Raw genomic sequence first — 21,812 nt, 5'->3', positions numbered from 1 at the left:
GTGTCTCCTACCACTCCCTGAGGTACCCTGGACTCCCCTCTTGTGAATAGAGCTTCCAAAGGGAATTTCTAAATTTCCCTGTGTTTCTACTGGCTTCCCCAAGTACTAGCTGAATTAAAAGTTTTGCCCTGCCACGTGTTAACCATCCCAGGTGTCTCCTGCCACTCCCTGAGGTACCCTGGACTCCCATCTTGTGAATAGAGCTTCCTAAATGAGTTTCTAAATTTCCCTGTGTTTCTACTGGTTTCCACAAGAACTAGCTGAATTAAAAGTTTTGCCCTGCCAAGTGTTAACCATCCCAGGTGTCTCCTGCCACTCCCTGAGGTACCCTGGACTCCTGTCTTGTGAATAGAGCTTCCTAAGGGAATTTCTAAATTTCCCTGTGTTTCTACTGGCTTCCCCAAGTACTAGCTGAATTAAAAGTTTTGCCCTGCCACGTGTTAACCATCCCAGGTGTCTCCTGCCACTCCCTGAGGTACCCTGGACTCCTGTCTTGTGAATAGAGCTTCCTAAGGGAATTTCTAAATTTTCCTGTGTTTCTACTGGCTTCCCCAAGTACTAGCTGAATTAAAAGTTTTGCCCTGCCACATGTTAACCATCCCAGGTGTCTCCTGCCACTCCCTGAGGTACCCTGGACTCCTGTCTTGTGAATAGAGCTTCCTAAGGGAATTTCTAAATTTCCCTGTGTTTCTACTGGCTTCCCCAAGTACTAGCTGAATTAAAAGTTTTGCCCTGCCAAGTGTTAACCATCCCAGGTGTCTCCTGCCACTCCCTGAGCTACCCTGGACTTCCATCTTGTGAAGAGAACTTCCTAAGGAAATTTCTAAATTTCCCTGTGTTTCTAGTGGCTTTCCCAAGTGCTAGCTGAATTAAATTTTTACACTGCCATGTGTTCACCATCCCAGCTTTCTCCTGACACTCCCTGAGGTCCCCTGGACTCCCATCTTGTGAATAGAGCTTTCTAAGGGAGTTTCTAAATTTCCCTGTGTTTCTACTGTCTTCCCTAAGTACTATCTGAATTAAAAGTTTTTCCCTGCCAAGTGTTAACCATCCCAGGGGTCTCCTGCCACTCCCTGAGCTACCCTGGACTTCCGTCTTGTGAAGAGAACTTCCTAAGGGAATTTCTAAATTTCCCTGTGTTTCTAGTTGATTTCCCAAGTGCTAGCTGAGTTAAAAGTTTTGCCCTGCCATGTGTTAACCATCCCAGGTGTCTCCTACCACTCCCTGAGGTACCCTGGACTCCCCTCTTGTGAATAGAGCTTCCAAAGGGAATTTCTAAATTTCCCTGTGTTTCTACTGGCTTCCCAAGTACTAGCTGAATTAAAAGTTTTGCCCTGCCACGTGTTAACCATCCCAGGTGTCTCCTGCCACTCCCTGAGGTACCCTGGACTCCCATCTTGTGAATAGAGCTTCCTAAGGAATTTCTAAATTTCCCTGTGTTTCTACTGGCTTCCCCAAGTACTAGCTGAATTAAAAGTTTTGCCCTGCCATGTGTTAACCATCCCAGGTGTCTCCTGCCACTCCCTGAGGTACCCTGGACTCCTGTCTTGTGAATAGAGCTTCCTAAGGGAATTTCTAAATTTCCCTGTGTTTCTACTGGCTTCCCCAAGTACTAGCTGAATTAAAAGTTTTGCCCTTTTGCATGTTAACTATCCCACGTGTCTCAAGCCACTCCCTGATGTACCCTGGACTCCTGTCTTGTGAATAGAGCTTCCTAAGGGAATTTCTAAATTTCCCTGTGTTTCTACTGGCTTCCCCAAGTACTAGCTGAATTAAAAGTTTTGCCCTGCCACGTGTTAACCATCCCAGGTGTCTCCTGCCACTCCCTGATGTACCCTGGACTCCCATCTTGTGAATAGAGCTTCCTAAGGGAATTTCTAAATTTCCCTGTGTTTCTACTGGCTTCCCCAAATACTAGCTGAATTAAAAGTTTTGCCCTGCCAAGTGTTAACCATCCCAGGTGTCTCCTGCCACAATCTAAGATACCCTGGACTCCTGTCTTTAAAATAGATCTTCCTAAAGGAATTTCTAAATTTCCATGTTTTTCTACAGGGTTTCCCAAGTACTAGCTGAATTAAAAGCTTTGCCCTGCTGCATGTTAACCATCCCAGGTGTCTCCTGCCACTCCCTGAGGTACCCTGGACTCCCATATTGTGATTAGAGCTTCTTACGTGAATTTCTGAAATTCCCTGTATTTCTACTGGCTTCTCCAAGTACTAGCTGAATTAAAAGTTTTGCCCTGCCATGTGTTAACCATCCCAGGTGTCTCCTGCCACTCCCTGAGGTACCCTGGACTCCTGTCTTGTGAATAGAGCTTCCTAAGGGAATTTCTAAATTTCCCTGTGTTTCTACTGGCTTCCCCAAGTACTAGCTGAATTAAAAGTTTTGCCCTGACACGTTAACCATCCCAGGTGTCTCCTGCCACTTCCTAAGGTACCCTGGACTCCAATCTTGTTAAAAGAGCTTCCTAAGTGAATTTCTAAATTTTCCTGTGTTTCTACTGGCTTCCCCAAGTACTAGCTGAATTAAAAGTTTTGCACTGCCAGGTGTTAACCATCCCAGGTGTCTCCTGCCACTCCCTGAGGTACCCTTGACTCCAGTCTTGTGAACAGAGCTTCCTAAAAGAATTTCTAAATTTCCCTGTGTTTCTACTGGCTTCACCAAGTACTAGCTGAATTAAAAGTTTTGCCCTGCCAAGTGTTAACCATCCCAGGTGTCTCCTGCCACTCCCTGAGGTACCCTGGACTTCCATCTTGTGAATAGAACTTCCTAAGGTAATTTCTAAATTTTCTTGTGTTTTTAGTTGATTTCCCAAGTACTAGCTGAATTAAAAGTTTTGCCCTGCCACATGTTAACCATCCCAGGTGTCTCCTGCCACTCCCTGAGTTACCCTGGACTCCCATCTTTTGAATAGAGCTTCAGAAGGGAGTTTCTAAATTTACTGTCTTTCTTCCCTAAGTACTAGCCGAATTAAACATTTTGCCCTGCCACCTTTTAACTATACCAGGTGTCTCCTGCCACTTCTTGAGGTACCCTGGACTCATAACCTGTGAATAGAGCTTCCTAATGGAAATTATAAATTTCCTTGTGTTTCTAGTGGCTTCCCCAATTACTGGCTGAATAAAAAGATTTCCCTGCCACGTGTTAACCATGCCAGGTGTCTCATACCACTCCCTGAGCTACCCTGGACTTCCTTCTTTTGAATAGAAATTCCTAAGGGAATGTCTAAATTTCTCTGTGTTTCTACTGGCTTTCACAAGTCCTAGCTGAATTTAAAGTTTTGTCCTGCAATGTATTCATCATCCCAGGGGTCTCCTTACACTTCCTGAGATACCCTGGACTCCCATCTTGTGAATAGAGCTTCCTAAGGGAGTTTTAAAATTTCCCTATGTTTCTACTGGCTTCCCCAATACTAGCTGAAGTAAAAGTTTTGCCCTGGCACATGTTAACCATCCCAGGTGTCTCCTGCCACTCCCTGACATACCCTGGACTTCTGTCTTGAATATAAAGCTTCCTAAGGGAGTTTCTAAATTTCCCTGTGTTTCTACTGGCTTCCCAAGTACTAGCTGAATTAAAAGTTTTGCCCTGTTGTGTGTTAATCATCCCAGGTGTCTGCTGCCACTCCCTGAGGTACCCTGGATTTCCATCTTTTGAATAGAACTTCCTAAGGGAATTTCTAAATTTCCCTGTGTTTCTACTGGCTTTCACAAGTACTAGCTGAATTAAAAGTTTTGCCCTGCCACGTGTTCACCATCTCAGCTGTCTCCTGACACTCTGTGAGGTACCCTGGACTCCCATCTTGTGAACAGAGCTTCCTAAGGGAGTTTCTAAATGTCCCTGTGTTTCTACTGTCTCCCCCAAGTACTGGCTGAATTAAAAGTTTTGCCCTGCCAAGTGTTAACCATCCCAGGTGTCTCCTACCACTCCCTGAGGTACCCTGGACTCCAGTCTTGTGAATAGAGCTTCCTAAGGGAATTTCTAAATTTCCCTGTGTTTCTACTGGCTTCCCCAAGTACTAGCTGAATTAAAAGTTTTGCCCTGCCATGTGTTAACCATCCCAGGTGTCTCCTGCCACTCCCTGAGGTACCCTGGACTCCAGTCTTGTGAATAGAGCTTCCTAAGGGAATTTCTAAATTTCCCTGTGTTTCTACTGGCTTCCCCAAGTACTAGCTGAATTAAAAGTTTTGCCCTGCCACATGTTAACCATCCCAGGTGTCTCCTGCCACTCCCTGAGGTACCCTGGACTCCTGTCTTATGAAAAGAGCTTTCTAAGGGAATTTCTAAACTGCCTGTGTTTCTACTGGCTTCCCAACTACTAGATGAATTAAAGTTTTGCCCTGTTGTATGTTAACCATCCCACTTGTCTCCTGCCACTTCCTGAGGTACCCTGGACTCCTGTCTTGTGAATAGAGCTTCCTAAGGGAATTTCTAAATTTCCCTGTGTTTCTACTGGCTTCCCCAAGTACTAGCTGAATTAAAAGTTTTGCCCTGCCACGTGTTAACCATCCCAGGTGTCTCCTGCCACTCCCTGAGGTACCCTGGACTCCTGTCTTGTGAATAGAGCTTCCTAAGGGAATTTCTAAATTTCCCTGTGTTTCTACTGGCTTCCCCAAGTACTAGCTGAATTAAAAGTTTTGCCCTGCCATGTGTTAACCATCCCAGGTGTCTCCTGCCACTCCCTGAGGTACCCTGGACTCCCATCTTGTGAATAGAGCTTCCTAAGGGAATTTCTAAATTTCCCTGTGTTTCTACTGGCTTCCCCAAGTACTAGCTGAATTAAAAGTTTTGCCCTGCCAAGTGTTAACCATCCCAGGTGTCTCCTGCCACTCCCTGAGGTACCCTGGACTCCTGTCTTGTGAATAGAGCTTCCTAAGGGAATTTCTAAACTTCCTGTGTTTCTACTGGCTTTCCCAAGTACTAGCTGAATTAAAAGTTTTGCCCTGCCATGTGTTAACCATCCCAGGTGTCTCCTGCCACTCCCTGAGGTACCCTGGACTCCCATCTTGTGAATAGAGCTTCCTAAGGGAATTTCTAAATTTCCCTGTGTTTCTACTGGCTTCCCCAAGTACTAGCTGAATTAAAAGTTTTGCCCTGCCAAGTGTTAACCATCCCAGGTGTCTCCTGCCACTCCCTGAGGTACCCTGGACTCCTGTCTTGTGAATAGAGCTTCCTAAGGGAATTTCTAAATTTCCCTGTGTTTCTACTGGCTTCCCCAAGTACTAGCTGAATTAAAAGTTTTGCCCTGCTGCATGTTAACCATCCCAGGTGTCTCCTACCACTCCCTGAGGTACCCTGGACTGCAGTCTTGTGAATAGAGCTTCCTAAAAGAATTTCTAAATTTCCCTGTGTTTCTACTGGCTTCTGCAAGTACTAGCTGAATTAAATATTTTGCCCTGCCACCTGTTAACCATCCCAGGTGTCTCCTGCCACTCCCTGAGGTACCCTGGACTTCCATCTTGTGAATAGAACTTCCTAAGGGAATTTCTAAATTTCCCTGTGTTTCTAGTGGCTTTCCCAAGTGCTAGCTGAATTAAAGTTTTGCCTTGCCAAGTGTTCACCATCCCAGCTGTCTCCTGACACTCCCTGAGGTACCCTGGACTCCCATCTTGTGAATAGAGCTTCCTAAGGAGTTTCTAAATTTCCCTGTGTTTCTACTGTCTTCCCCAAGTACTAGCTGAATTAAACATTTTGCCCTGCCAAGTGTTAACCATCCCAGGTGTCTCCTGCCACTCCCTGAGGTACCCTGGACTCCATCTTGTGAATAGAGCTTCCTAAGGGAATTTCTAAATTTCCCTGTGTTTCTACTGGCTTCCCCAAGTACTAGCTGAATTAAACATTTTGCCCTGCCAAGTGTTAACCATCCCAGGTGTCTCCTGCCACTCCCTGAGGTACCCTGGACTCCTGTCTTGTGAATAGAGCTTCCTAAGGGAATTTCTAAATTTCCCTGTGTTTCTACTGGCTTCCCAAAGTACTAGCTGAATTAAAAGTTTTGCCCTGCCAGGTGTTAACCATCCCAGGTGTCTCCTGCCATTCCCTGAGGTACCCTGGACTCCCCTCTTGTGAATAGAGCTTCCAAAGGGATTTTTTCATATTCCTCATGTTTCTACTGGCTTCCCTAAGTTCTAGCTGAATTAAAAGTTTTGCCCTGCCATGTGTTAACCATCCCAGGTGTCTCCTGCCACTCCCTGAGGTACCCTGGACTCCAGTCTTGTGAATAGAGCTTCCTAAGGGAATTTCTAAATTTCCCTGTGTTTCTACTGGCTTCCCCAAGTACTAGCTGAATTAAGTTTTTGCCCTGCCATGTGTTAACCATCCCGGTGTCTCCTGCCACTCCCTGATGTACCCTGACTCCCATCTTGTGAATAGAGCTTCCTAAGGGAATTTCTAAATTTCCCTGTGTTTCTACTGGCTTCCAAAAGTACTAGCTGAATTAAAAGTTTTGCCTTGCACTGAAACTATCACAGGTTTGTCCTGCCACTCCCTGTGGTACCCTGGACTACTGTCTTGTGAATAGAGCTTCCTAAGGGAATTTCTAATTTTCCCTGTGTTTCTACTGGCTTCCCCAAGTACTAGCTGAATTAAAAGTTTTGCCCTGCTGCATGTTAAACAGCCCAGGTGTCTCCTGCCACTCCCTGAGGTACCCTAGACTCCGTTCGTGTGACTAGAGCTTCCTAAAAGAATTTTTAAATTTCCCTGTGCTTATACTGGTTTCACCCAGCACTAGTTGAATTAAAAGTTTTGCCCTGCTGCATATTAACCATCCCATCAGTTTCCTGCAACTTCCTGAGGTACCTAGCCTCCCGTCTTGTGAATAGAGCTTCCTAAGGGAATTTCTAAATTTCCCTGTGTTTCTACTGGCTTCCCCAAGTACTAGCTGAATTAAACATTTTGCCCTGCCACGTGTTAACCATCCCAGGGGTCTCCTGCCACTCCCTGAGCTACCCTGGACTTTCGTCTTGTGAATAGTACTTCCTAAGGGAATTTTTAAATGTTCCTGTGTTTCTCCTGGCTTTCCCAAGTACTAGCTGAATTAAAAGTTTTGCCCTGCCACATGTTAACCATCCCAGGTGTCTCCTGCCACTCCCTGAGGTACCCTGGACTCCCATCTTGTGAATAGAGCTTCCTAAGGGAGTTTCTAAATTTCCCTGTGTTTCTACTGTCTTCCCCAAGTACTAGCTGAATTAAAAGTTTTGCCCTGCCAAGTGTTAACCATCCCAGGTGTCTCCTACCACTCCCTGAGGTACCCTGGACTCCCCTCTTGTGAATAGAGCTTCCAAAGGGAATTTTTAAATTTCCCTATGTTTCTACTGGCTTCCCTAAGTTCTAGCTGAATTAAAAGTTTTGACCTGCCATGTGTTAACCATCCCAGGTGTCTCCTGCCACTCCCTGAGGTACCCTGGATGTCTGGCTTGTGAATAGAGCTTCCTAATGGAATTTCTAAATTTCCCTGTGTTTCTACTGGCTTCCCTAAGTACTAGCTGAATTAAAAGTTTTGCCCTGCCATGTGTTAACCATCCCAGGTGTCTCCTGCCACTCCCTGAGGTACCCTGGACTCCCGTCTTGTGAATAGAGCTTCCTAAGGGAATTTCTAAATTTCCCTGTGTTTCTACTGGCTTCACAAAGTACTAGCTGAATTAAAAGTTTTGCCCTGCATGTTAACCATCCCAGGTGTCTCCTGCCACTCCCTGAAGTACCCTGGACTCCCATCTTGTGAATAGAGCTTCCTAGGGGAGTTTCTAAATTTCTCTTTGTTTCTACTGGCTTCCCCAAGTACTACCTGAATTAAAAGTTTTGCCCTGCCACGTGTTAACCATCCCAGTGTCTCCTCCCACTCCCTGAGGTAGCCTTGACTCCAGTCTTGTGAACAGAGCTTCCTTAGGGAATTTTGAAAGTTCCCTTTGTTTCTACTGGCTTCCCTAAATACTAGCTGAAATGAACGTTTTGCGCTGGCATGTGTTAACCATCCCAGGTGTCTCCTGCCACTCCCTGAGGTACCCTGGACTCCTGTCTTGTGAATAGAGCTTCCTAAGGGAATTTCTAAATTTCCCTGTGTTTCTACTGGCTTCCCCAAGTACTAGCTGAATTAAAAGTTTTGCCCAGTTGCATGTTAACCATCCCATGTGTCTCCTGCCACTCCCTGAGGTACCCTGGACTCCCATCTTGTGAATAGAGCTTCCTAAGGGAATTTCTAAATTTCCCTGTGTTTCTACTGGCTTCCCCAAGTACTAGCTGAATTCAAAGTTTTGCTCTGCCACGTGTTTACCACCCCAAGTGTCTCCTGCCACTCCCTGAAGTACCCTGAATTCCAGTCTAGTGAATAGAGCTTCCTAAGGGATTTTCTAAATTTCCCTGTGTTTCTACTGGCTTCCCCAAGTACTAGCTGAATTAAACATTTTGCCCTGCCACGTGTTAACCATCTCAGGGGTCTCCTGCTACTCCCTGAGGTACCATGGACTTCCTTCTTGTGAATAGAAATTCCTAAGGGGATGTCTAAATTTTCTTGTGTTTCTACTGGCTTTCACAAATACAAGCTGAATTAAAAGTTTTGCCCTGCCATGTGTTTATCATCCCAGGGGTCCCCTGACACTTCCTGAGATACCCTGGACTCCCATGTTGTGAATAGAGCTTCCTATGGGAGTTTCTAAATTTCCCTATGTTTCTACTGGCTTACCAAACTACTAGCTGAATTAAAAGTTTTGCCCAGTTGCACGTTAACCATCCCACGTGTCTCCTGCCACTCCCTGAAGTACCCTGGACTCCCATCTAGAGAATAGAGCTTCCTAAGGGAGTTTCTAAATTTCTCTGTGTTTCTACTGGCTTCCCCAAGTACTACCTGAATTAAAAGTTTTGCCCTGCCACGTGTTAACCATCCCAGTGTCTCCTCCCACTCCTTGACATACCCTGGACTCCTGTCTTGTGAATAGAGCTTCCTAATGGAATTTCTAAATTTCCCTGTGTTTCTACTGGCTTTCCCAAGTACTAGCTGAATTAAAAGTTTTGCCCTGCCAAGTGTTAACCATCCCAGGTCTCCTGCCACTCTCTGAGGTACCCTGGACTCCTGTCTTTTGAATAGAGCTTCCTAAGGGAATTTCTAAATTTCCCTGTGTTTCTACTGGCTTCTCCAAGTACTAGCTGAATTAAAAGTTTTGCCCTGCCATGTTAACCATCCCAGGTGTCTCCTGCCACTCCCTGATGTACCCTGGACTCCTGTCTTGTGAATAGAGCTTCCTAAGGGAATTTCTAAATTTCCCTGTGTTTCTACTGGCTTCCCCAAGTACTAGCTGAATTAAAAGTTTTGCCCTGCCACATGTTAACCATCCCAGGTGTCTCCTGCCACTCCCTGAAGTACCTGGACTTCCATCTTGTGAAATGAGTCTCCTAAGTGAATTTCTAAATTTCCATGTGTTTCTACTGGCTTCCCCAAGTACTAGCTGAATTAAAAGTTTTGCCCTGCCACGTGTTAACCATCCCAGGTGTCTCCTGCCACTCCCTGAGGTACCCTGGACTCCAGTCTTGTGAATAGAGCTTCCTAAAAGAATTTCTAAATTTCCCTGTGTTTCTACTGGCTTCACCAAGTACTAGCTGAATTAAAAGTTTTGCCCTGCTGTATGTTAACCATCCCAGGTGTCTCCTGCCACTTCCTGAGGTACCCTGGACTCCCGTCTTGTGAATAGAGCTTCCTAAGGGAATTTCTAAATTTCCCTGTGTTTCTACTGGCTTCCCCAAGTACTAGCTGAATTAAACATTTTGCCCTGCCATGTGTTAACCATCCCAGGGGTCTCCTGCCACTCCCTGAGCTACCCTGGACTTCCGTCTTGTGAATAGAGCTTCCTAAGGGAATTTCTAAATTTCCCTGTGTTTCTACTGGCTTCCCCAAGTACTAGCTGAATTAAACATTTTGCCCTGCCACGTGTTAACCATCCCAGGTGTCTCCTGCCACTCCCTGAGCTACCCTGGACTTCCATCTTGTGAATAGAACTTCCTAAGGGAATTTCTAAATTTCCCTGTGTTTCTATTGGCTTACCCAACTACTAGCTGAATTAAACGTTTTGCCCAGTTGCATGTTAACCATCCCACATGTCTCCTGCCACTCCCTGAGGTACCCTGAACTCCTGGCTTGAGAATAGAGCTTCCTAAGGGAGTTTCTAAATTTCTCTGTGTTTCTACTGGCTTCCCCAAGTACTAGCTGAATTAAAAGTTTTGCCCTGCCACATGTTAACCATCCCAGGTGTCTCCTGCCACTCCTTGACATACCCTGGACTCCAGGCTTGTGAATAGAGCTTCCTAAGGGAATTTCTAAATTTCCCTGTGTTTCTACTGGTTTCCACAAGTACTAGCTGAATTAAAAGTTTTTCCCTGCCATGTGTTTACCATCCCAAGTGTCTCCTGCCACTCTCTGAGGTACCCTGGACTCCTGTCTTGTGAATAGAGATTCCTAAGAGAATTTTTAAATTTCCATGTGTTTCTACTGGCATCCCCAAGTACAAGCTAAATTAAAAGTTCTGCCTTGCCATGTAACTATCACAGGTATGCCCTGCCACTCCCTGTGGTACCCTGGACTCCTGTCTTGTGAATAGAGCTTCCTAAGGGAATTTATAAATTTCCCTGTGTTTGTAATGGCTTCCCCAAGTACTAGCTGAATTAAAAGTTTTGCCCTGCCACATGTTAACCATCCCAGGTGTCTCCTGCCACTCCCTGAAGTACCCTTGACTTCCATCTTGTGAAATGTGCCTCCTAAGTGAATTTCTAAATTTCCCTGTGTTTCTACTGGCTTCCCCAAGTACTAGCTGAATTAAAAGTTTTGCCCTGCTGCGTGTTAACCATCCCAGGTGTCTCCTGCCACTCCCTGAGGTACCCTGGACTTTAGTCTTGTGAATAGAGCTTCCTAAAAGAATTTCTAAATTTCCCTGTGTTTCTACTGGCTTCACCAAGTACTAGCTGAATTAAAAGTTTTGCCCTGCCACATGTTAACCATCCCAGCAATTTCTTGCAACTTCCTGAGGTACCTGGCCTCCCGTCTTGTGAAAAGAGGTTCCTAAGGGAATTTCTCAGTTTGCATGTGTTTCTACTGGCTTCCCCAAGTACTAGCAGAATTAAATATTTTGTCCTGTCACATGTTAACTATCCCAGGGGTCTCCTGCTACTCCCTGAGCTACCCTTGACTTTCGTCTTGTGAATAGAACTTCCTAAGGGAATTTTTAAATTTCCCTGTGTTTCTACTGGCTTTCCCAAGTACTACTTGAATTAAAAGTTTTGCTCTGACATGTGTTTACCATCCCAACTTTCTTCTGACACTCCATGAGGTACCCTGGACTTTCATCTTGTGAATAGAGCTTCCTGAGTTTCTAAGTTTCCCTGTGTTTCTACTCTCTTCCCCAAGTACTAGCTGAATTAAAAGTTTTGGCCTGCCAGCTGTTAATCCTCCCAGGTGTCTCTTACAACTCCCTGAGGTACCCTGGACGCTGGTCTTTGAATAGAGCTTTCATAGGGAATTTTAAAATTTCAGTATGTTTCTACTGGATTCCCCAAGTTCTAGCTGAATTAAAAGTTTTGCCCTGCCATGTGCTAACCATCCCAGGTGTCTCCTACCACACCATGAGGTACACTGGATGCCTGACTTGTGAATAGATCTTCCTAACAGAATTTTTAAAGTTCCCTGTGTTTCTACTGACTTCCCCAAATACTAGCTGAATTGAAGGTTTTGTGCTGGCATGTGTTAACCATCCCAGGTGTCTCCAGCCATTGCCTGAGTTACCCTTGACTCCCGTCTTGTGAATAGAGCTTCCTAAGGGAGTTTCTAAATTTCCTGTCTTTCTACTGGCTTCCCCAAGTACTAGCTGAATTTAAAATTTTCCCTGCCATCTGTTAACCATCCCAGGTGTCTCCTGCCACTCTCTGAGGTAGCCTGGACTCCCATCTTGTGAAGAGAGCTTCCTTAGGAAATTTTGAAATTTCACTGTGTTTCTACTGGCTTCCCCAAGTACTAGCTGAATTAAACATTTTGCCCTCCCACGTGTTAACCATCTCAGCTGTCTCCTGCTACTCCCTGAACTACCATGGACTTCTGTCTTGTGAAAACTAAGGGAATTTCTAAATTTCCCTGTGTTTCTACTGGCTTCCCCAAGTACTAGTTGAATTAAAAGTTTTTCCCTGCCACATATTAACCATCCCAGGTGTCCCCTGCCACTGCCTGAGGTACTCTGGACACCCGGCTTGTGAATAGAGCTTCCTAAAAGAATTTCTAAATTTCCCTATGTTTCTACTGGCTTCCCCAAATAATAGCTGAATTAAAAGTTTTGCAATACCACGTGTTAACCATGGTTTACCTTTACATCTGCATATTGCACAAGGGTGAACCACAAGTGTCCGAAAGGCAGTCTGCAAAGTTTGCAAATGCCGAATGGAAAAAGGTTCGAATGTGCAATGAGCGAATGCATACTGAGTTTCGCTCATTGCGCATTCGACATTCTGGGACAGATTGCACTATAGTGGGGATTGGGAAATGGTTCCTTTCCCCACTGTAGTGTGATCTCGGAGTTAGTGTAATAAAGTAGGGCAGTTGTGTAGGGTGGCTTGCCCCCCTCTTTACACTTTTTTTTTTTTACATTAATATTCGAAAAACAGGGAATCTACTTTTCGATTTGCTGTTTTTCGAACATTAAGGTCCATCGACATGTCCAGTTTCATAGTTTTGAGTCTCTTATATCAGCACTCTAACCACTGTGATTCTCAGTTTCAAAGATAAACCGTTAACCATCTCAGGTGTCTCCCGCCACTTCCTGAGGTACCCTGGACTCCTGTTTTGTGAATACAGCTTCCTAAGGGAGTTTCTAAATTTCCTGTCTTTCTACTGTCTTCCCCAAGTACTAGCTGAATTAAAAGTTTTTCCCTGCCACCTGTTAACCATCTCAGATGTCTCCTACCACTCCCTGAAGTAACCTGCACTCCCGTCTTGTGAATAGAGCTTCCTAAGGGAGTTTTTAAATTTCCCTGTGTTTCTACTGGCTTCCCCAAGTACTAGCTGAATTAAAGGTTTTGCTCTGCCACATGTTAACCATCCCAGGTGTCTCTTGCCACTCCCAGAGGTACCCTGGACTCCCAGCTTGTGTATAGAGCTTCCTAAGGGAGGTTTAAAATTTCCCTGTATTTCTTCTGGCTTCCCAAGTACTAGCTGAATTAAAAGTTTTACCCTTCCACGTGTTAACCATCCCAGGTGTCTCCTGCCTCTCCCTGAGGTACCGTGGACTCCTGTCTTATGAATAGTGCTTCCTAAGGGAATTTCTAAATGTCTGCATGTTTCTACTGGCTTCCCCAAGTACTAGCTGACTTAATAGATTTGCCCTGCCACGTTTTAACCATCCCAGATGTCTCCTGCCACTGCCTGATGTACACTGGACTCCTTTCTTTTGAATAGAGCTTCCTAAGAGAATTTCTAAATTTCTCTGTGTTTCTACTGGCTTCCCTAAGTACTAGCTGAATTAAATGTTTTGCTCTGCAACATGTTCACCATTGCAGAGGTCTCCTGACACTCCCTGAGGTACCCTGGACTCCTATCTTGTGAATAGAGCTTCCTAAGGGAGTTTCTAAATTTCCCCTGGTTTTCTACTGTCTCCCCCAAGTACTAGCTGAATTAAAAGTTTTGCCCTGCCAAGTGTTAACCATCCCATGTGTCTCCTACCACTCCCTGAGGTACCCTGGACTCCGGTCTTGTGAACAGAGCTTCAAAAGGGAATTTTTAAATTTCCCTATGTTTCTACTGGCTTTCCCAAGTTCTAGCTGAATTACAAGTTTTGCCTGGCACTTGTTAGCCATCCCAGGTTTCTCCTGCAACTCCCTGACATACCCTGGACTCCCGTCTTGTGAAAAGAGCTTCCTAAGGGAATTTCTAATTTTCCCTGTGTTTCTACTTGCTTCCCCCAAGTACTAGCTGAAATAAAAGGTTTGCCCTGTTGCATGTTAACCATCCCACGTGTCTCTTGCCACTCGCTGATGTACCCTGGAATCCCATCTTGTGAATAGAGCTTCCTAAATGAGTTTCTAAATTTCCCTGTGTTTCTACTGGCATACCCAAGTACTAAATGAATTAAAAGTTTTGCCCTGCCATGTGTTAACCATCCCAGATGTGTCCTGCCACTCCCTGACATACCCTGGACTCCTGTCTTGTGACTAGAGCTTCCTAAGGGAATTTCTAAATTTCCCTTTGTTTCTACTTTCTTCCCCAAGTACTAGCTGAATTAAAAGTTTTGCCTTGCAAAGTGTTAACCATCCCAGATCTCATGCCACTCTCTGAGGTACCCTGGATGCCTGTTTTTTGAATAGAGCTTCCTAAGGGAATTTCTAAATGTCCATGTGTTTCTACTGGCTTTCCCAAGTACTAGTTGAATTAAAAGTTTTGCCCTGCCAAGTGTTAATCATCCCAAGTGTCTCTTGCCACTCCCTGACGTACCCTGACTACTGTCTTGTGAATAGAGCTTCCTAAGGGAATTTCTAAATTTCCCTGTGTTTGTAATGGCTTCCCCAAGTACTAGCTGAATTAGAAGTTTTGCCCTGCCACATTTTACCCATCCCAGGTGTCTCCTGCCACTACCTGAGGTACCCTGGACATCTGTCTTGTGACTTGAGCCTCCTAAGTGAATTTTTAAATTTCCCTGTGTTTCTACTGGCTTCCCCAAGTACTAGTTGAATTAGAAGTTTTGCTCTGCAACGTATTAACCATCCCAGGTGTCTCCTGCCACTCCCTGAGGTTCACTGGACTCCCATCTTGTGAATAGAGCTTCATAAGGGAATTTCTAAATTTCCATGTGCTTCTACTGTCTTCACCAAGTAGAAGCTGAATTAAAAGTTTCGCCCTGCCACATATTAAACATCCTAGGTGTCTCCTGCCACTCCCCAAGGTACCCTGGGCTCCCAGCTTGTGATTACAGCTTCCTTAGGAAATTTCTAAATTTCCCTGTGTTTCTACGGACCTCCCCAAGTACTAGCTGAATTAAAAGTATATGTGGCCTCTGAAAGTCTTTTGCACATGCTATTTCTGTATTTTTTACCCTATGTGTGTATGCTAGCAGCATACCGTGGACTCCATTTATCCTGCACTCCCCAGCCCATCTCCTCTCCTTTTGGCACTTGTGGCCCTCCACTGCATTCATTGGTGTGTCCACTACATGGCAGTCTTTACCTACTGCTAAGCAATTTTACTGTAGTTTAAATAGCTCTTTAAAATCTTGTCTGTCCTACTATTGCCCTACCATCCCTCTCTAAAACACTGTAAACCTCTCTGCTTCCCCCTTTCTCTCACTTAGTAAACCACTGCTTCACCTCTGTGTCTATCTTACCTTTGTTCTTGCTATCCATCTCACTGATTGTTTCCTTGCTGACTTGCTCTTTCGTCTCCTTGGCTCTACCTGCTCCATTTCCTCTACGGCTCACTCTGCTCCCTACCCTGTCCCCAAATTTCACCTGCCCCAGCACCTCTACACTTATACTTGATACACCACACCCACCTCCTCCCTCAACCAATCAACCAACCCACCCCACGCACAATCAACCTACCCCCTACTGCCCAACCCCAACAACTCCACCCCTTTCGCGTCACTAAATCCAAACTCTTTAAACATTCTTTCTCCCTATGCCTGAACCAAAACTCACTCTCAAATATTAACCAAGTTAATACCATGCCTTCCAAACCACCCTCAGTTCTAACACAATTACTACTTCTTATCACCTTATCCTACTTAAACTATCTCACCAGACCTCGCTATACTAATCACACTCCCCCTTTACATATAACTACTTCCAGCTGTGCCCAACATGCATATACAACAACTTGCATATTCCCTAGCCTCTACTTCCTCAACATTCCCATGCTATTCCCCTGTAAACTCATATCAAACCCCAAACCCACTGCTCCCATCTATATTAGCTCCACCTCTATAAAACCTACAACCCATAAATCAGGTGTTAAGCTATTTATATATATCTTCTCCCACATTCAGCACTTTATCTCTACCCTACTCTCTGGTGACATACACCCAAACCTCTGCCCCTCTCCCTCTCTCAACTCAACCTCCTCACATCATCCTCCCCACTCAGCTGGTAGATCCCTCTGTCTCACAGCTCTAAATGCTCAGAAGTTCTGTAACAAAATCCCTAACCTCCAAGCCTGGCTTCTCCATAATCAACCTGATATTCTGTGTATCTCTGAAACCTGGCTTAAACCGCATATAAAAGACTCAGAATTGATACCACCCAACTACTGTATCATTAGAAAAGACAGAAGTCATAAAAAAGGGGGAGTTGTTGCCCTCCTTTATTCTTCATCCCTTGTAGTTACCCCCTACTCCAAACCTATTCCCAGATTTGGTAATGCTGAATTAATCCTAGTCCTTCTTCAGGTAAACAAACTTAAACTCATCTGCATTGTCACCCTTTACATCCCTCCTGGAGACAACATCCCAATCCTCAAAGACATTCTTCCCTGGCTCTCTGCCAATATCACAAACAAAACTATAATCCTGGGTGATGTTAATATTATCTGGGCCACAATTCAATCTCCAACCAACTACCTAAATATAAATCTTTACAACTTCACTCAACTTATTAACTCAACAACTAGACCATCCAAAGATTTCCTATCTGGAAGTACCCTAGATTGGATTCTAGTTTCTCATCCCCACTACATCACTAACAGTGGTACCCTTCCTGACCCACTAGGTAACCATCTTCCCACTTTCGCCCAGTGCCTTCCCACCTTCCCACAACTATCCCACACCTATACCTCTACCCAGAACCTAAAAAACATTAACCGAAATGCATCCTCAAATGCACTAAAAAGAACAAACTGGAATCCACTAAAAACTCTATCCCTAGATAGTCCTGTTACCTATTTTAATACAACTTTCTTAAATTTGCTTGATTCCTTTGCTCCCCGGAAAATAAAACTCATAAAAAGTAATCCTGTCCCATGGTTAACTAAGAATACCTTACTTACCATGTGGCTCCGAGATAAAGCTTGGAAACGCTACCACAAAACTAAAATTACAACCACCCTTAATGAATACAGATCACTTCACAACAAAGTAAAAAAACGTATTATAGCAGACTGAAGAGCCTATTATTCCACACTCCAATCCAATCATAACACCAATCCTAAAAAATTCTGGGATGGAATTTCATCTCTATTCAACCCAGGGAGTAAGAAAACCCCTGCCCTGACCCTAATGCCTCTGACTTGGATTTAGCTACCCAATTCAATTCTTACTGTATTGACTCTATAGCCAAACAACATCCTTCACCAAAACTCTGCATCCCCACATCTACCTCCACTCACCCCTTTCTCCTCTAGCAACTCCAGCCCCCAACCTCCTCCCTTCTCCATAAACCATATCCCATTCTCTACCATAAAAAACTTCTTCTGAACTTGAAACCATGCTCTAATGCCCCTGACAAGATACCATTCTACTTCCTAAAAATAGCCACTGAAGCCATTGCCTTCCCTATCTGTATCCTAATAAATTGATCAATTTCCAAATGCCATGTTCCCCAGCTCTGGAAAAAACTCTTTATTATTCCACTCCATAAAGGGGCAACAACAATGATATCCCAAACTTTCGAGCTATCACTATCTTATCCCCTATTTCAAAACTTCTCGAAAAATGTATTCACCAACAACTACTACCCTATCTCATAAATAATGACCTTCTCACTCCCACTCAACATGGATTCCAACCTGGCCATAGCACCACTACCGCTCTCCTTTCCTTCCTAGAAACTGTTAACAAGTGTCAGGACTCTGGTCGTATTGTGTCTACCCACCTCTTAGACCTTTCTAAGGCCTTTGACATCATCTCTCACAACCTTCTCCTTACTAAACTCTCTAAACTAAATCTATTACACTCTTCTATCAGTCGGTTCAAAAAGCTACTTCACCTTTCCTAGATACTCTTACAGGTGTAGCCCAAGGCTCAATTCTAGGCCCTCTTCTATTTAATATTTTCATTAATGACTTCTATCATGACATCCCTAATGCCAACCTTATCCAATATACTGATGATTCTATGATAATCTGCTCTGCCACCTCTACTTCCTCATTAATAAAATTAACCCAGGATGCCTTCTCCTCATCTGTACAATGGATGCTAGATAACCATCTAGCACTCAATGCAACCAAGGCCAAACTTATGATATTCACCCCTGCTAAAACTACCACCCTAGATAAAAATTCCTTCGTCATCACCAGCCAAAACAATACTCCTATCAAAATTGTCTCCACTGCTAAACTACTAGGAGTCATCATTGATGATCAGTTAAAGTTTGAAAGTCATCTAAAAGTAAATATCAAAAAAACTCATAAGAAACTCGGTATGCTCTACCACCACAACCATTACATCTCTCCCTCCACTAGGCTTGTTCTCACTACCACTTACCTTATACCATCCCTCTTATATGGTGCTTCTATCTTTTCCAATCTGCAATCTTCCCTCAAGTCAAAACTATCCTCCTGTTACTACAAAATTTCAAAATTTGGAACAGATCACAGATCCACTACCCATCACTGTATTGCCCTACATCAACTCAACTGGCTTGAGCTACCTAATTATCTCACCTATATTCAACTTATCCAAGCACACAAACTTATCTTCACCCCTTCTCTCTGTCCCTCCCTTGCCTCTACCTTCCCAATGCATCTTCCTGATAGACGCCAAAGCTCTAACTTCCAAAACCTAATTGAACTACACAAACCCACCTGTCCACCAGGCAAGCATCTTCTATCCTTCTTTCTCACTTGCCATTGGAACTCTCTCCCGCCTCTCATCCATACCACTAACAGTCTCTCTGCCTTCAAAACTCTACTTCATACATACCTGACTTCACAATGGGAATGATCTTGTTCCCATCCTACATAGCTTCCTTGACTACAGTTAGTTCCTTTTAGCCAATACACCTGTTTATAGCCCCCCATAATCTTACTGCCCTCAGTAAGAAACTGCAGGAACTAGATACTTTATAAAAAGCCTAATTTTGCTGTAAAGAAGTTTTTACTATATTGTATTAATTTTTGCTCCTCCAAATGCCAACTTTTTTCAACTTTGTAACTTTGTGTTTTTAAATTCTCTCATATTTTGTAATTCTTATATTTTTGTAATCTTGTAACTTGTAACATTTGTATTTTTGGAGCTTTTATCGCCAGTACTCCATTGAAAATGGGCTCCTCGTGGCCCAATGGACTATCCTGGCAAACAAACTGCAAATAATAAATAATAATAATAATAATAATAATAATGTAGCACATTTGGGTAGTTAGACTGATGGGCCTTTAATTCTTGGGGTCTAAGGTACATCCCTGTTTGTGATGGGGCATTACAACAGGTACTTTCATTTTCAAAGAGACATATTATATTACGCTTCTTCTTCTTTTGGCTTTTCCCAGTTAGGGGTCACCACAGTGGAACACCTGTCTGCTCATGATTGGCAGTGAAGTTTTACGGTGTTGAGTTGCCAGCCTGTTGCCTAACCTTCCACAGAAGGCACACACACACACACATTCATGCCTAGGGCCAATTTAGTGTCTCCAATCCACCTACAGCATGTCTTGGGATGTGGGAGGAAACCAGAGCACCCGGAGGAAACCCACATGATCACAGGGAGGACATGCAGATTCCACACAGAAGGAACCCCAGCTGAGGATAGAACCGGAGAACCTCTTGCTGTGAGGCGGCAATGCTAACTGCTGCACCACCACTGCCGCTTTAAAAAAAGTGGAGGAGGGGTTCACCAAGACGAGGTATGGTACCATTTATTAGGGATCTAGATAGATTGTCAGTGCCCATGGAAGAAATATTTTTATTTTTTGGTAGCATGGCCAGGACCTGCTTTGCTCATATCTTAAGGAAAGCGTGGGATTCAGGGATTCATGGAATTTTCAGTGACTTTTTCTGGGATAGTCAGCGCTAAATCCATCTGCAAATATGTTAGCTATATATTTTGGGTCAGTGTGGTTAATGCCTTTCAAGATTACTTCAGAGAATTGTGGGGTGTTATTTCTTGATTTTCTGATTTAACTAAATAATGATTCGCAGTTATCCTTGGCTACCAGTGTTACTTTTAATTCATGTTTAGCTCTGACTTTCCTGATAATTGTTTTTAGTTTTTTTGTTTATCTTTTTATGCAGTCTTCAATGTGGGTACCTTTCAGTTTACAATATGACTTTAGACATTTTTGCTCTCTTGTTCAAGAGCTTATGTAAATTGGTGGACCACCATGGTGATTTATTTTTATATTTGCCATTTTACTAGGTTCTAATGGGGGCTGCTGCATATACATACTTTATGTAAATGGGAATAAAACTCAGTTGCATAAATGGTAGTTAAAGCTGCATGGTGACAACTGATGAAAGTTCATATCAAACTTAAGGGAGTTTATAATAGAATTTAAGTGGGTTAGCAAGTTTAAAAATCTTAAATTCAGAACTGTTTACAGTGATGAAGTTTGCAACTTTAAAGGAAAAGGTTACTAATTTGTGATCTGACTTGACTAGGGAAGGATATACTTTATAAAAGTTACACTTCAGGGTTATTATGGTAGGTCCAGAATATTCTGACCTCTAGTGGAATGATTAACTATTTTTTCTAGGAAATTGTCATGTATTAGGTTCTTGTTCCTGAAATCTTTGATCATACTCAGCTTTGAGGCGTAGTTAAACTGGATAAACAGATCTCTCAACATAAAGGCATTTTTCATTAAGAGTAGTTCAGTGAGTACCTCTAAGAATCCCTTGTGGTTTTCTTGGAACATGAGTTGTGTCCTGTACCAAGCTATAAATTGGTAATTTATGTTCTTAAGAGTAAGGTAGAGTTGAATAAGTTAAGTTTGTTGGCCTCAGAGAATCTGCCTGGAGATTATTTGATCTTTCACAAGTAAAGAAATGTTCTTGCAGTTAATCTTAACACTGAGCATATGGTGAATACTAAGTAAGGTAAGGATGAACTGTTCTCTTTAGAGTGACACTATGTCTAAGCTAGAGCACAGACATTGATGTGTTCATATTGCATCAGATATTCAAGGTTATTGGTTGATATTTATTATTAACACATCTGACATTGAGAAAGGCAACCTTGATATGATTAGAATAAGAATTTGCTGTTACTGTGCCAGCTATATTGTGATGTCCAGTAGCCAAACTTGGCCAAAGAAGGGTACCATGGATGCTGCTAGGGCTTTATCCAGCAAGTGGAAGACATGGCACAAGAGATGCAGATCAGCCATTGAGAAATAAGTTGGGCTGTGTACCATCTCATGCCAGGCTGACATATACTGGATGTCTCTAGAATGACACTAACTACTTAGCCAGTTGTTTAAGCCAATTATCTTATGTTTACATTTAGATATCACTCTGGATGAAGGCAGGAGCCCATTTAAAACCAGAGTTTTGCCTGCATTTAACACACACACATGTTATGATTCAACATGGCTCACCATCTCCCTCAGGACTGAAAACCACAAAGTAATTCATATTCACATTGGACTGCCCTTAGGTTGTAATCATATTTTCCTGGTATAAGGAATTAAATGATTGAAAATCTGTAATGACCATGGAATGTAGTGCTGGAAAAACCACTAATGCCTCATCCTTGTCCCTGTTCATAGTTTTCATGACAATGTAATTATTGGTTATGTGGACATTTCTGACTGGATACTCTGAATTAGTGGCAATACGAGTTTTGCAGTATACATCATATGAGTAATTGATAAGTGAGGTGGTGTTGATATGGTGGTACTACATTCATACTATGTCTTTGCTTTCATTTTTTCTAGG

This window comes from Protopterus annectens, chromosome 8.part1, assembly GCF_019279795.1.
Source record: "Protopterus annectens isolate FY-2018-M chromosome 8.part1, PAN1.0, whole genome shotgun sequence".
Lineage (NCBI taxonomy): Eukaryota > Metazoa > Chordata > Ceratodontiformes > Protopteridae > Protopterus > Protopterus annectens.
The sequence above is the reverse complement of the archived record's forward strand: the minus strand, read 5'-3'. Positions refer to the sequence as shown.